Source organism: Papilio machaon, chromosome 2 (genome assembly GCF_912999745.1).
Source record: "Papilio machaon chromosome 2, ilPapMach1.1, whole genome shotgun sequence".
NCBI classification, from domain to species: domain Eukaryota; kingdom Metazoa; phylum Arthropoda; class Insecta; order Lepidoptera; family Papilionidae; genus Papilio; species Papilio machaon.
The window spans coordinates 6,000,393-6,016,852 of record NC_059987.1 but is presented as its reverse complement, the minus strand read 5'-3'; positions in this window follow the sequence as shown (position 1 = coordinate 6,016,852).

The following is a 16,460-nucleotide window of genomic DNA, read 5'->3' as shown; positions in this document are numbered from 1 at the left end:
TCGTTTGCATAGAGTAGAGTGAGGCATTTACTAAGCTAGTGCGTACCATCTTTCGACCAAATCATCACTTAACATCAGGTGGGATCGTGGTCAAGCGCTAGCTTATTGAATATAAAAAAATGATGGACTTTCAAATAACATTATCTAGGTAATTAATTATTTATATCTAAAAATTTTTATACCAATTTTCTAGTAATTCTGCCGAGGAAGTCGTTACGAGTTACAAAGATGTCAAAAGTTTACACGTCTACGTCTACGCTGACGTCCAACGCATGCATGCATCCCTAATCTCTATCCTTTACATACTTAAATCGGGGGCGCTTAGGTATGTATTGGATGTTTCAATTGTAATTTTTTGTTTCGTCTGTCTGTTGGAACATTGTCTCACTACACACATGAATAAAAGCTATTAACATATACGAAAACAAATCCAATCTGCCAAACACGAAGTGGTAACAAGACACGGGAACTTTACAGGACTTGTCATGTATAAGCAAACTGAAGTTCGTATACTATTTAATACAAACATCTTAAAACATACCTTATGAACTTTATTACAAAGAGATAAGGCTTAAATTTGTACTGTAAACGTTCAAAATGAAATTGGTAAAAGACGAGACGCGGTATTCCGGTTTTACTATTTCCATTCTATACAGACAAGTATCACTTGCGCAACAACGGCAACCGATGCAGTTAAAGACATCGTCTCCTCCAATTCACTTATTTTGGCTTAAGTTATCATTCAAGTTTACCGTAACTTCAACCTATTCACAGATTACAACATAGTCTACAAGTTTTGGAATAATTTCGAAATTGAATTTTACTTTAAATATTTCTAGATAAATTATTTTTCTATTACAAAATTACTGACAAAATTATATTTAAACATATTATATTAAAACATATTTTACTTCATAAGAATGTAGTTGGTAGATTTAGATTGTTCAATTTCAATTCTCTCAATCTCTCTTTTTGGTCGGCCTCGGCATTTGAGACCATTGGCCATTATTAAGGTTACATCCGTAGATGATTTGCTTTTACCGGTTTTTTTTAGATAATATTGACAGTTCAATATTAATCACGTTCGTGATCACATTGCTTTTTCTCTAAACGTTAGTTTTCACTGCCCGTTTGAACTCTCCAAAAAACATATCGTTATGTCTGTTATTAGAGCCACGGTTAATGGAAAGCGCAATATGAATAGAAAAGCGCACCACTGTAGACATAGTCACTGGGCAGATTAAAAAGTTTAAGATTTCTTATTTAAATGCTATGCCATCTATATATTGCAATCGTTACTATAAAGAGAAATATTATTTTACTATCTTTATTTAGACTGCCATCTACACACTGGCTACGAAACTTGTGACACTGTGCCTGTGAAACTGAAATCTTCAAAATTGGTTGTTGGCCTATTACTATGTACTGACGTTAGATGGCGCGTTCATATATATCATTTCAAAACTGCGGGTTATAAAATGTTCCGGATACTTGTCACAATCACATAAATAAAATATAATAATTATTTATTACGTTATAAGATTTAAAATATTTAAAAAAAAATCTCAATGCACGAAACCATCAGTGAATATACTCTGCCTCATTTTCTGTTGACTCCAATAAGGTTACAAGGCGTGAAGGCTTATTGTTCAGTCCAATGTTAGATAGTATAATTATTTTCTTAACACAATATAACTTCTGAATTATTCAGTAATCAAAAGTTAAAAGTACCTCCCTGAAGCTTGAATTTCATAACTTCGTTTTCGGAAAATGAAGCTCGCACACGTTACTGAAATATTCATTTTCAATATTATAAAGTACAGAAACAGTATTTCTTCTGCTAATAAATAAAATTACCTTATTGAAAATATGTACAATGATTACCAAAATGCCTCTATAATTGATATACTTATATTTAAATAATCGAAACACAAACATTGACAGACTGCAGAGTATTGGTTTCCATGTCTGATTTTATATGTGAAGTCCAAAACAGATTCCCTGTTTTGTAGACTTGATTCGTATCCTTCTCTTGAACACCAAAGGGCTAAAGTTAATCGGTAGGTAGTTATACCTTTGAATCAGTTACAGAAGGCAAATAAATGAGTGCCTTTCTATCAAGATCAGATGTCTCATAAGTTTTCTTATTTGAATTTTTCGATCTTTATAAATTTTAAAACTTATTAATTTGTGTTAAAATAATTCTAATTCGAAATATATAAAAAGAAGTGCGAAAAACGGAACGCGTGGCAATAAGAAAAAAGTGCGCAGAAATTCAGTATTATAATGCAATAAAATGCTCGCAAATTTAATAATGCAATCATGAGTCGGATTTGCTGTCGCGACACAAATGCGCCGGTTTGGACTCCGTGATATTTTTTAATATGAATGATTTATTTTATTGCGATACAATGTTACGTTTTTAAAATGAGATACAAAGAAACATGAAAATACTATTAAGGGATTTATTTTATGCTAACAGAGTTCACTTTACAATTAAGAATATAGCAGGCCTATCAGTATACAGATAAATTCGTTATAACTTGCTAAGATAATAAGCTGGTACTGCTTCAGTGCTTTTTAGTATTTAAACAGATGAAGAATCCGCAAAAATAACATGTTAATGTACCAATAGGCCGGCTCCATACCCTCCACGCAGAAGACAGACGTGAAGTGAAAGTAATCTGGATCGTGCACGTGCTGGAGGCCTTATTTTAGTCTTCTTTCCTTCCCACACTATTCTTAGAAGGGTTGGAAGGGAAAAGGTAAGTGAACTTGGAGAGGGGGGAACGCGTAGAAAAACGAAAACTCGTAGAATTCAGATGGTCGCTTGCTCGTATGTCACTCTATTATAAAAAAAATCTGAAGGTTTGAAAAGCGTGGACTAGCTGTTCTTATTAGAGGCAATGTAATATAAAATATAATATAAGCATTTTAATATATTTAAATTAATTCATATCTTCATGTTCTACAAACCTTTGACAAAGAACACTTTATAAGTACAGAAAAATTAACAGAAAAGGCAGTAATTGAACCTTTTGGAAAAAAGTTGAGTCATTTAACAATAGAATAAAGAAATGTAGCGGTCGGTCGGTGCCGATGAGGCGGGACACTCGATGAGATCCTAACAAATAAAGTTCACCGGGAAAAGTAGGTATTAAAATTCTAAATGCATTCGACCAAATGAACCAAGTTTTTACAGACCTTCGATTTCGAAAACCGTGGAGCGGCTTCCATATTTATAAATTAAATAAATATTTTAGACCCTGTATCTACTATCAAGAATATTATGTTAAAATTTAGTAGCAATTATTTCATTTATAAATCATATATTTCTTACCTTTTAAAAAAATATATGTTAATTAATAATCAAAATATAAAATTATCTTTACGTTGTCACTAACTTTAAATATTAATTAATTATGCTTATACTCTTGTAGTAGTTTCGCATATCAAAACATACATTAAATTACATTTTTGTTTCAAATTATTATTACAAAATAATAATGAAATTTAATTTTGATAGTTTCCTTCAATTTCAGAAAACTTTTTAATTTAAATCGTATCTTATTTTGTTTCAGCTTAATTAGATATTCCACGGAATCATTGTTATCCAGAAAAGAAAATGGGCTTTCGAGGGAAATAACGTCTACAAAACTTACTTCTGATTAAGTTTGTTTTTCATTCTCAACTTCTTTTTTATAAATATCCCAACACTGTACACTGCATATAAAGAACATTAAATATTGAAACGTTATTTTCAACCGTAACGCTTAAACGGATTTTAATAAAATTGTATTATTAGCTTACCTTATTCATGAATTTCATGAAGTCTGAAATTGTAAGGTATCGGAGTGAGCTGCAGGCTTAACGCCTGTTCAACTTAATAACATCGTCGCTACAACGGGATGTCGCTGCAATTATAGCTACATCCGAAACGCTTTAGTGTTGTACGCGTTATTATTTAATTTTATATCGACATAAATTTTAATTAAAGTTGAACTCAATTTTAGTATTTATAACACCTTTATTTCGATAACCCGCATTATGATACAGAGCCTTGGATCTTGGATGACTTTTACTTTTATCTCTAATAGGTAAATCTAAATAATCACCATCATTTCACCATGTTTTCGTTGAATAATATAGAATATAGAAACATCAGGTGCTAAATCCAAATTATACCTTCCTAAATTCTTTTATTAATAAGTACTTTAGAAATAGCTTTAAATTGCTGTTACCTTTTAATTTATAATGTGATCTTGGTAAAAATTCGATTAAAATAGGTAAATATCGGTTATGTCTCGATATATGATTTCTTTTGTACTTTTTGTAATTAACTATATTCTCTTGGTTTCGTTCATCTTATAGATAAAAATTCTTAAAAAAAGACTACATCACTATCTGTCTTTAACTTATGTTCGCCAAGTGTTAATTTCACGACGCAGACTGACAAATTCGCTGGAGGCGCGCTCAGCGCCGGCTCACACGTTTTTAATGACTCAAAGAACTACCTTAGTAGCGCTTAGGTTCTCTTTCGTGTACCTATTTTATATTTTCAAGTTGTAAGGTTTTATTTTTAAATTGTATTATTTTTTTACTTAGGATCTTGAAAAAAATAGGTTTGGATATTGTTACACTAGTTTTGTCTCCAACGCGAAAAGCATGTCAAAATTGAGAGACTAAACCTATCTTTTGCTCTCAAATATCTTTATAGCCATTGCGTTTCATTTACATATTTTGAAAATGTTAGTTTTTATCGTTATAAATTCAACCATTAAATATATTTTTAACCATAAACATAAAATGAAGCCATTCAAATGTTAAACAACACTGTGATTATAAATTTAAATTTGTTTAAACGATTGTTCGAGTATTCTTATTGTTCAAGGAAAGTTTACTTTGAAGCAATAGTAATAGAGCTGGTAATGGCTTTGCGATAAACTTTAAGCCTGAACTGGATTTTAAATCGTAAAGTAGTTGCGTGTTCCGAAGCGGGGTTACTGAGGAAACTAAATAAGTAATCGCAGAAAATAAATCAAAGTTAATGCATCTGTGCAACTTTATGTATGAACCGCAGAGCCTTTACTGTGCTGTTACGAAAAGGTGAGTGTTTATTTCGCAATGCTTTTATAATAGTTATCCGAGTAAGAAAAAAGTAAATCTTACTAATAGTATAAATACGAAAAATTAGACGTATGGATGGATATATTGATGTTTGGATGTTTGTTAGATAATATCTAAAAGACTTGACAGATCTCGATGAAATTTGGTTTAGATGTAAAGCATAGTCTGGAAGAACACATAAGCTAAACATTCTTTTAATTCCGCGCGGATGTAGTCGCAGGCGACTGCTAGTACATGGATGTATAGCGGTTTAGTAATAGGTGGTAAAAGAGTATCTGTATTTTAGACACAGGCACGTTGGTAGAAAAAGTCCTTTATTGCCAAGCGTCGAAAAACTTTTTCCTCCAGTTATGTATTATCATTAGAAGAAGAACTGTATTTTGAACTACAATTAAATTAATTTAAATTTGATTTATGGTAGGCAACGCATCTGCAATTGTGGATGTCTACGGGCGGCGGTTACTTCGCCATTTCGGCGAATTCAGGTAGCCACTTTCTCTTTTGCGACCTTATGTTATAAAAAACGTCTAAATAACTAAATTTTTCTAAATTTCTAATATAGGCATACCTTTTCTACTATTTTAAATCGATCCTCAACTTCAACATTAACTGAAACAAACCAAAATTGAATCAAAGCTACATTACATTACTATTTCAACATTAGAATAGAATCGGCTGATATCAAATATGCTTTTCTTCTGCTCATTTCAATATGCTTCTGTTCCAGACAGAAGTTTATGGACTAGCCAATTATAGTAGTAGATACTTCTAAACTTTGTTACCACTTGATAACGATAGCTATGTAAATTAAAACTTCGCGACAATGTTCCGCGGTAAGCACATCTTGTGGTAGTATAACTTACAATTTTATTTAATTGAATACTTTTCAATTTAAAAAATTTCATTTGAAAATGAAGTTTTATATTAATTATAATTGCATTATTATTTATTTATATTATTGATTGTGAGTATATTTGGTTAATATTGTTTAATTAGATTGAATTTTATGACATTAAATGACATTTGATTTGATTGTAAAGAAGAAAATTTTTTTTTAACTTTGGCCGATTTAAAACCCGATTAATATACCTAAAGATAGAATACAAGATAACTTATATTATATCTGAGAAGAAATTCAATATGTGTGAAGTCAACCAACTCGCACTGGGCCAGCGTAGTTGACTATGGCCTAGTCACCCCTAACTTAGGGTAGGCTTCGAGCCCCTAGCGGGGACGTAGTGAGCTGATGATGATCCGCTCTTCCTAGATATTACTGGATAGAAAATATGACTGCTTATAAGTTACTATATCTACGTAATATGTATATATTCTAGCAAAGCGCAATCTTTGCTTAACTAAATTGAATTACAAGATGAATGAAAGCAAAATGGATGTTGATGTAAACAAGAAATGTACCTACGTGTTCTCATGTTTTAATCATGCACTTTGATACACTGACTCGGGAATAAATGTTTAAAAAAACACAGGAATGCTCAGAAATTGGTTATTCAACTCGTCTGAAGTAGGCGAGTTACAATCTTATCTGTTCCTAAAAATTCTTTACATAATTTGAACATCCTTATAATTTTAGTTAAAATCTATATATATAAAAGAAAGTCGTGTTAGTTACACTATTTATAACTCTAGAACTGCTGAATAGATTTGACTGAAAATTGGTGGGCAGGTAGCTTAGAACCAGGAAACGGACATAGGATAATTTTTACCCCGTTTTATATTTTTTATTCCGCGCGGACGGAGTCGCGGGTAAAACCTAGTATTCTTTTTTTCTTCTTTTTTTATCCTTTCTTCTTTTAAATGACATGTTTGAATAGATTGTTGCTTTTTTTATAGAAGAAAAGGGGACAAACGAGCGGCGGGGACTCTGAACAATAATATTACACGTTGTTAATTAAATGTAAATAAATATTATAACAATAGAAAACAGCTAATTCAACAGTAACAAAATAATGATTCGTTGGTAAACGTTAACATGGAACATAATTAATTAGTTAAGTTTTATTAAACCAGATTTAAAACAAATTTGCGTTGACCATCAGACTAACAAACAACAATGATTTTCAATTTAGCCCGCGGCCCTCTCCGCGCGATAAAATAAATTAACAGTTTTACTTTGTTACCTACACTAATCGTTCAATAATGTTGTACACAAATCCATGTAACATTAATAAGCTAATTAGGAATTAACTAAAACAGTGGTACAAGTCTTTATTTTTTATAACTTTAATCTTTCTTACTAATATTATAAATGCGAATGTTTAGATGGATGGATGGATGTTTGTTTGAAGGTATTTCCGGAACGGCTGAATGGATCTTAGAAAGCTGAAGAACATATAGGCTACTTATAAAGTTTATTTTTAATTCCGGGCGGAGGAAGTCGCGGGCGACAGCTAGTTATACAAACAACAACAAAATACAAACAACTTTGTTTTTGAGGATTATTGTTTTACATAACATTATTTTTCCATTTTTTTCGCTTGAATGGCAAGAGGGTTATTTTGCACAAATAGTTCAATTACTAATAATTGATATAACACGCATTTCTATTATAATGATTTAATAAATTTCTTCCATGATTATAAATACGAGTCATAGATTAACTAAATACGGTTACATAACTGCGTGGTGAAGCTGTTAAAACAGAGGGTGCCCGGATTAATTTACTGTTTGATTAATACAAATAGACGTACATACGAGGATTGATCAATCGTTAATAACGTTTCAATTACTTTACATCGAATATCGGTATGGTATTATTTAAAGTACTAAATAACTCTGAAGAAAACCATCGTGATACAAACTGCACATATTAAAGATTCGAAGTCAACCAATCCTCACTTGCCAGCGTGGTTGACTAAGACCTGCTGACTCCTAGTAGGTTTGAGAACCCCGACCCCATCGTGAGCTGACGACTAAATAAATGAAATGGTTGAGATGGAGAAGTTATCTTTTTTTATATATAACAAGGTGGTAAACGAGCAAGCGGCCACATAAATTCGCCGAAATGGCGAAGCGACCGCTGCCCAATCGACGAAGGAGGAGACGCACAAAAAGAGAATATTCAACCTTCCTATGCATCTCCTCCTCCATCAAATCCACATCCCCTTCCCATCCTTTCCTTATAAGAAAAGGGGTGGGAAGGGAAAGAGGACTAAAATTAGGCCTCCGGCACCACACTCATCAGACGAAACGCTGAATTACTTCCACTCGACGCCTGTCTTCTGTGTGGTGGTGGTATTTCACCGGGCGATCCGGCCAATTTGTGCAACGGATGTTGTTGCTGGCGTCTACCACTGTAGACTGTAGACTGTTTGTCTTACAATACTTTAGGACTGTAGTGTTTGTGTCTATGGAATAGATACAATTCACTGTCTCATGTACCACACTGAAGGGACAGCTGTCTCTGGGTAGTTGAGTGACGAACGCGGTACGAAGCGGACGTGCGCCTGCGCTCCAGTGTGGTAGTGGTGAGCCAGTGTCTGTCCTTAATCATCTTTAGGGACCCTATGGTCCTACAAGGACTATTAAATATTACCTAGTATGCGGAAAATTGTCTTTCAACATAGTAACCGGCCTTTTAAGATACCTTTCCTGGTTAAAATAACATCGTAATAGTAAGTTTTATTAATATATTCGGTATTTTTTTTTAATTACCAAACCCAGGTAAATTTTAATACATATAAGATCTTAAATATGTAGTCATTATTATTTTTACTCAGCAACGATATATTTAATAATACATTAATATTTACAAAAACATAAAATCATGGACACGATACTGTTTACAAACAAAATACTAAGATGGGGTGAAGTGAAGTGGGCGAGCAGTAATTAAATATAATTTTTATGAGTACTAGATATGTTACATATTATAACAAACGTTATCTTTGTATGTGCGCGAATGTACACTGAGATTAATTGACCAATAATTAGTTTTTTTTGCAGGATGAGTTTTTCCATTTTTAGTGCTTTTTTCTATTTAATAAACCAGGTCAGTATCGACAACAGGGAACGATTTATATTTTTCTCGTAATAAAAAATTTAAAGGTATTTAAATACTTGTTTGTTTTATAAACTTTCCTTCTTTCTATTATAAAAGTTATTTGAAACTTTAAAATTAATAAAGTACTCTTAACTATTTCAAAGGCACGCACTTGTACAGAAAGCTTACGCGCCCTTTCGCAAGTTTTGACTAAGATTCAATGTTACCCGCAATAAAATGATTCCCAAAAACTTTGTTAATTTACGCATTTCTGAACTTTCCTTAAGAGTTACTTTTAAAGATATCTATAACAAACAAGTAAATGTGGTAATAAAAATGTTGTTTGATCACCAATACAAAAATATGTAATTTCAAAATTTCTCTTATACATCACCAAATATTGGGATTACGTAAAATAAGCTTAATTGAATCAATTTAATAAACAAACATCTCATCATTGGTTTCCTGATCACAGCAACGATAGCTTATTATACATAAATTTCAAAAATTATTATTAACGAAAAATCTTTATTGCCAATTGCTATTCGATTCCAATGTACATTAATTTTATGTTAATCACGTACAGTTTATCTTCAATTTCATTTTCCATAGTATAATTAAATGCACTAAAGTAACGGGTACGCTGTGGAAAGAGAGGCTGTCGGCTAAATTTATTGCCTGATTGAAGCTAACCGATTTACGTGCGCTGATTGATTAATAGCTAGAAACGTGCACATTGTTTTATACCACCTGATTCACTACTATATAAACGAAAGCAAACATTGGCTCTCATGAAGAATATGTCTCAACTTGGCTAAAGAAATAAGAGAATCGACCAAAATTAATTTGAACGCCTATAACTCTCAAGTCCTCATTCGTATTGACGATTTTTTATCGCGCGTTAAAAAAGCGTACAAATAGAACAAATGCACTTCCATGTAATAATAAGGCAGCGTTTGTAATGCGCAGTATTGCATTTTGCGCGTTGGGTGAACGGAAAAAGAATGATTTTTAAGCATTTGTCGCTCGTCAGCCGCCAAAGCCAAGTTTTATCGCGACGTTAAAAAAGCGCACGTGCAAATTAGGGCTTATCACAGACTCAATAACATAATACGTCATTTTTCTCTATCTCTATCTATCTATCTCTGTATCTAAACGTCTACTGATATTACTCTAATCCCAAGGATAAACAGCGCGATCGTAATATTACCATTTGAAACCACCGAAGCATTATTCTAAATTCCAAGCCTATTCCGGTGGCGTTGTAACGAAAAAATGCATTCGACAATAACTAACATGTGAAAACGCGTGAAAACTTCTTTTTCTTTCCGCCACAAAACTGTCAGCTGAACACCCAGTACTTTCCAATTTAAGCATCTAGCGATCGAGTTTACTATTAAATATGAGAATCGTGGTTTTAACAAAATGACAATACGGTGAGTTTGTTGTAAAACTGTTGAACACATTTTCAAATAAAAAATGAGTAAATTTACAAAAATTGTTTATCAATCCTATAAAATCCACGCGGTTTACATCGTCACGTGAATAAAAACCTGATTAGCACCCCTGTTATATTTATTTATCAGCAGCCATACTTTAAACTTAGAATAGATTTATTGTTAAAATTATTATCTTTAACTTCAACATACTCGAACATACATACAAGAAGTAAAAAGTAAGTACAAAAAAATCAAGGACAATTTTTAAATTAGTCAGTGTATTTTTAGACAAAATCTTCACAGAGAATAATGATTAAAAACTTTTAATTACCGTCTAAGTAAAGTATAACAAAAAGCACACACGAAACTCGAACATTCTAAACTTACTCGAAAATTGGAAACTTTCGAACTTGCGAAGTATTAATGTTTAGCAAAGCTAGAACAAAAACTAACTTCGTCCGTGATTTTCTTTATGTTAGTCATATTGTTGATTTATTATTATCCCTTTTAATTAGTAACGTATGAGTAAGAACACCTATTATAATTGGTATTGATATATTCAGAGATGTTACTTTCATGATAAGGTACAAAATAAATATATAAAAAAAAAACTTGAGAGGTGTCAAGGGACACCCGGATGGAACGAAGTTCCTTTCTATTAATTAGTGAAGGAACCAATGTTTATTCTATGAATAAAAAACTTAAGTCTTCACAAGAAGTACATTTTATTTCTATGAATTTTCGTTATATATTGTCACGTCGTTGCCATGGTGAAGTAGCGCTCATTCGTCTATAGCAAAAAGTGTCGTGACAACTTTTCGTAAGAATTTTTTCCGTCTAGCCCCCTTTCACAACGCGCGATAAGGAACTTCGTTCCAAAAATATTTATTCAATAAATTTTACAAGCATGTCAAGTACTTACACTAATTTATGGATATTATTTCTAAGCATCCCTAATCATTGAAAATTTAAACTACGTTAACATGAAAAAAAATACATTTAATCAAAAAAAATTGCACAACAATCGTATTACGAATGCAACTAGTTTTACCATTTTCTGCGAAAAGATGTTAACTGGCACTCATTTAGGCGGTTTTCATGCGGCGAGGTAATTCAAGTATTATTTATTGTCTCGCAATATTAATATTCCAGTTAATTTAATTTACATTAATTATTTTAGTTGCATATTTTATTTAATATTTGTAGAGAAAACTTTACAAACACAGAATTAATTTCTTAATACTTATATTTAACAATTATTTTAAGTTTAATTTTCTTTCAGCAATTTATTTTCTATGTCAATATTAAAACGTTTATCAAACAGCAGCCAATATGGTCGTTATAACAACAGTAGAGACATTTTCTTAACAAAAATCCTAATAATTAATAAAGTTTTATAAGGTTTTCTGTGTCTTCCACTGTCAAAGTATACATTTAAGCATTGTACATAAAGGTGGTAACATTGAAAGCAGACACTGTCTAAGATCACGACCTTGTCATTATTATATTTTTCATAGAAGTTTTTGAACGTCTCTACGAAGAAAGGTATTATCCTCTTATAATTTTTACGTACAAAGCTTCTATGTAAAAACATTTTCTATGAAAACACCTTAGATAAAAAGCTTAAAGGATAACAAGCCTTTCTAGCTATGTTCTTTAAACATTTAGTAGACTCCTACGGCGTAAGCTCTACTACACAAAATGATATTGCTAAGAGCGTTGCCAGGCGATGTGGATAATAGGGAATTTCCTCTCATAAATGTATTAGAAAAAATCGACACAGATATAACATGGTGTGAAAAATTTTATTAACTCGTCGTAATAGTTACTGAGTACTTTAAAAATTATAACGTATTCTATTTTGGAGCCAAATAGAGCTTTTAAATTCATCCCCTTCTACAACTAATTCATAAAAGTTTAGGGGTGACCAGTTAACGTAGAATTTTATCCAATACAATATTTGTGTCGATGAGTACACTGACTCTCTGTTAAAATTGCCCTAAAAACTTTATTTAATTAACCTTAATCCTTATTCCTTCCACTCAAAGATTGATAAACAATAGATGATCAATCAATAAACATTTATCAACGTTGCAATCTATTTTCTCGTACCTTGCTAAAATCGTTGAAACGAGCATCGCTGTCGTCGCAGCCGCGTCTCGCGAGTCCCACAAGAGTTGACTTAATCATAAGAACGAGCCGCGAAAATCGCTCCGACTGAAACTAGCCCCCGGGGAGTTGCGCTATCGGCCTCCTTTTGCTTTCTTTAGCCCGAGCCCAATCCAGTACTGCCAACTCGACGGATTACAACCGACTTACGCTCTTAAGGCTGTATGAAAAACTTTTTCACGATAAAACGTTCTCGATTTTTTTTAAATGTCGGTCTTAAGTCGGCAAAACAATCTTAATAATTCACTTCTTGATAAACGCTTCCCGTTTCTTTTTTGTTTGTAATTTGTTAGAGATATTATTTTTATTCATCCTTGAGTTTCATTTTTAGCTATGGATTTCTTTCATATAAATGTGAACAACCTTCAAGATATAGTTGAGTATATTCTGTCATTGTCGTCTAGAAGTATTTTCTTCTTCTTGAGGTGCCTCTCCGACTAGCGAAGGTTGGTGGTGGTCTAGAAGTATACAGAGAAGATTTAATAACGTTTAGATTAATTTAGATGATGATTATGCTATGTTCTAAGATTTATCAGTTAATACTTAACACAGAGGTCTGTAAAGAAACAAGTGACGGTTAGTCATATCGTCAATTGTCTTCTTTATTAAGCTTCCATTGTTTTAATGAATCGCATTCTGTCAAAACAACAACTAACATAATGTTATTTATTGATGTCAGTCATCATTAGGATCTTGTTACTCGCGACAGTAAACAAATAGGTGCACACTTAATAATTATTACAACACTTCCTAATGTAATAGACGTCAATCAAACAACAACCGAAATTGTGCCTTTCATCGTGATAGATAGAGTCGTTACTTGTGTGGATGTATGAACAAAATTTGATACGGTAAAATAGGTGTCTAGAGGGCGTAAGGGTATTACGCTGGCTTATGGCACTGTATTAATTTTGAACCGTAGTAACTTTGGCGGTGACAGAACTAAGACACCGACACATAATTCACTTTGTAACGCAAATGAAACTAGCGCTTAATTTACTGGTATAATTTAGTAAATTCCTTAACATTCGAAATTGTTTACGACGCTGTAACGCCACCCGCACATTGCGCTTTAAATCTTGTATCTGGAAATGTTGTGATCTATGTATGTCCTTCGTTAACCCTATCAAATTGTAAACTTAATCTGCTGATCCAGTGATCTTAGAAACCTAAAAACTCATATATACACAGTTCTAACTTTGGAAATGCCTATTATCTTGCTTTCCTTTCCTTTTTAATTTTTGACGATAATCGTTATATATATGACATTTCACATATTTTAGTCAGATATAAAATCACTCATAATTAAAAGATATGTTTTGTGACTAGTGTCTATTTCTATGAATTTTGCTGAAGCAGTTTATTATATCTTGCAGCTTACTTAGAAGTTAGAAGGTTTTAGGTTTTTGCATTAATGCATAATATAATATGGATAAGGGCACGTTGATGATGATAATATGGCATATTATCATCATCAACCTGCCCTTATCCCTATTTCGGCACAGTATGTACTACTTCTTCATACATCTCTATCAGCCGGATATAAATCAGGTATATATGCTATATTATATTATGGAGTAATGTGTACAATTAAACAATAAATATAATTATTATCGGTTATCTTGAAGTATCGAGTTATCATACAAGAGACCATATATATTTTTCTCATTATTTAGAAACTGTAATATTCTATTGTAAGAAACATCCTTGTTATTATTAAACAAAATTGTTATAAGTCAGCTTTTGTCGTTGTATTTAAAATGAAAACATTTCAGTATCTTTTCATCAAGCACAATAGATATAAGCGTTCAACAGCACGTGAAATTGAGATAAAAAAGGAAACGGAAAATCGCAGGGAGCGGCGTGGCATAGGCCAACTCGGTTCGCGAGCTACAATACACTTTACATAAAAAAACATTGTGTTGAACGACAACGGGGCATCAACTTTCCCAGCGAAGACATAAGCGAAATTGAATTACACATATTGAAAAAGAAATGTGTAGCTTCTTGGTAGGCGTGGTTTGGTCGAAGACTCCTCCTACGGCGTGCAGCGCGTCGCCGCGAAGCCGCGCGGCCGCGTGTCTCCGCTGCCGTCACCGCTCGCAGTCTCCGCTCACAGTCGCGCGTCGACCGCCGCCAACCTGCCGCCGACCCGGTGCGACACATCGCTTTAGACAACTTTATCAAACGCGAGCTTAGTTGCCGTTTATCTCCGAACGCGAATACACCCGCAACTTTTGAGTGTTTGACTTTGGAAACTTTAATATAACTTTGCTTGATAAACTCTGAAAGTGAAATGGGGAAAATGTTGCTTTAGAACAAATACGCCGCTAATCAAAACCCGGCAATGTTTTAAGTGCAAAACTTATTGTGTGCTCTGTGAAGAAGATGTAAAAGATCAAACACTCGTATGATACACAAAAACTTTATAATGGATTCACGTCGCAATCAGGTATTTTACTGAAGTTGTACTTGTTTTAATTGAACATGCGAACAACATAATACTGGCGAGTAGTATAATATTTATGTATAATACAATTATACTTTTAAATTAATAAGAAAATAAGCTTCTTATTTTTAACTTTAAGTTACAAAAAAATACAAAAGTATTTTTCCTACGAGTCAAACTGTTACAACGAGCAAAACGTATCTTCATTTATTCGTTATTACCATTTACGTTACTACATTAATAATATTTTTTTTATCTTATGTACAATAAAATTAGATTTGTTTAGATTTACTGAACCTTTAACATTAAAGTAACACTTTACCATTATATTTGTCCAGTGGTTTTAAAACGCATACTTAATATGCTAACAGTAATTTTTATTTATATAGATACAAAAAATCAATTATCTTTTTATTTTTTATTGACTAGCATAGTAAAAATTATCTATTAAATTGAAATCCAGATTAACTAACCTAAGGCAATGTGATAACAATCGATCGTACGTAAATAAATGTACAAATATTTAATTAGACAATATACAAGTATTGTACGACGAAGTATTATTTTACGCATATCATAAAGAGCGAAAGTCTATCACTTATTCTAAGTTGAAGCCGAACATTGCCGATGGAAGGTAGAAGCCATAAATTAAATTAAATGTTTAATAATTCAAGGGTAATAGAGATAAATTTTAAGAAACATTTTATCCCGTTTACGCGCGAGACCTTTCAATCTAAAGGATCAGTTAATCTCATATTACAGCGATCGCCTTTACCGTGATCGGTTTGCGATGAAAATAATATTACTTATTGAACGTTATAATTGATTTATCTTTTAAACTGCTAGTTCAAAAGATAAATCATTTTTGTACCTTAATTTTATGTATTTTTGTATGTACAAAAATAAGTACTTGAGAAATGAAATGGTAGAGCCATTTCATTTCTAAAGTACTTCTATTTTAAGCAATTATTCAAAATGTCTGTCATACGAAACATCGTTCTAAATACCTTGGTACTGAATGGTACACAGTAAAAATGTCTATAGTATTGATATTGTTTGAATAGCGTATTTAAAACTAGAAATTGTTGAACATATTAAAAACGTTATACGTGTATGTGTTAAATTTAATCTAGTTATGTTTCTTTTAATTTACATATTATTTTGCGTTATACAAATCGATGAACAAATATAATGTTATTCATTTTTTAATCTCATTCTTACATCTTATCTTACGAATGGATGTTTGATAGAAGGTATCTTAAAAACGACTTCATGG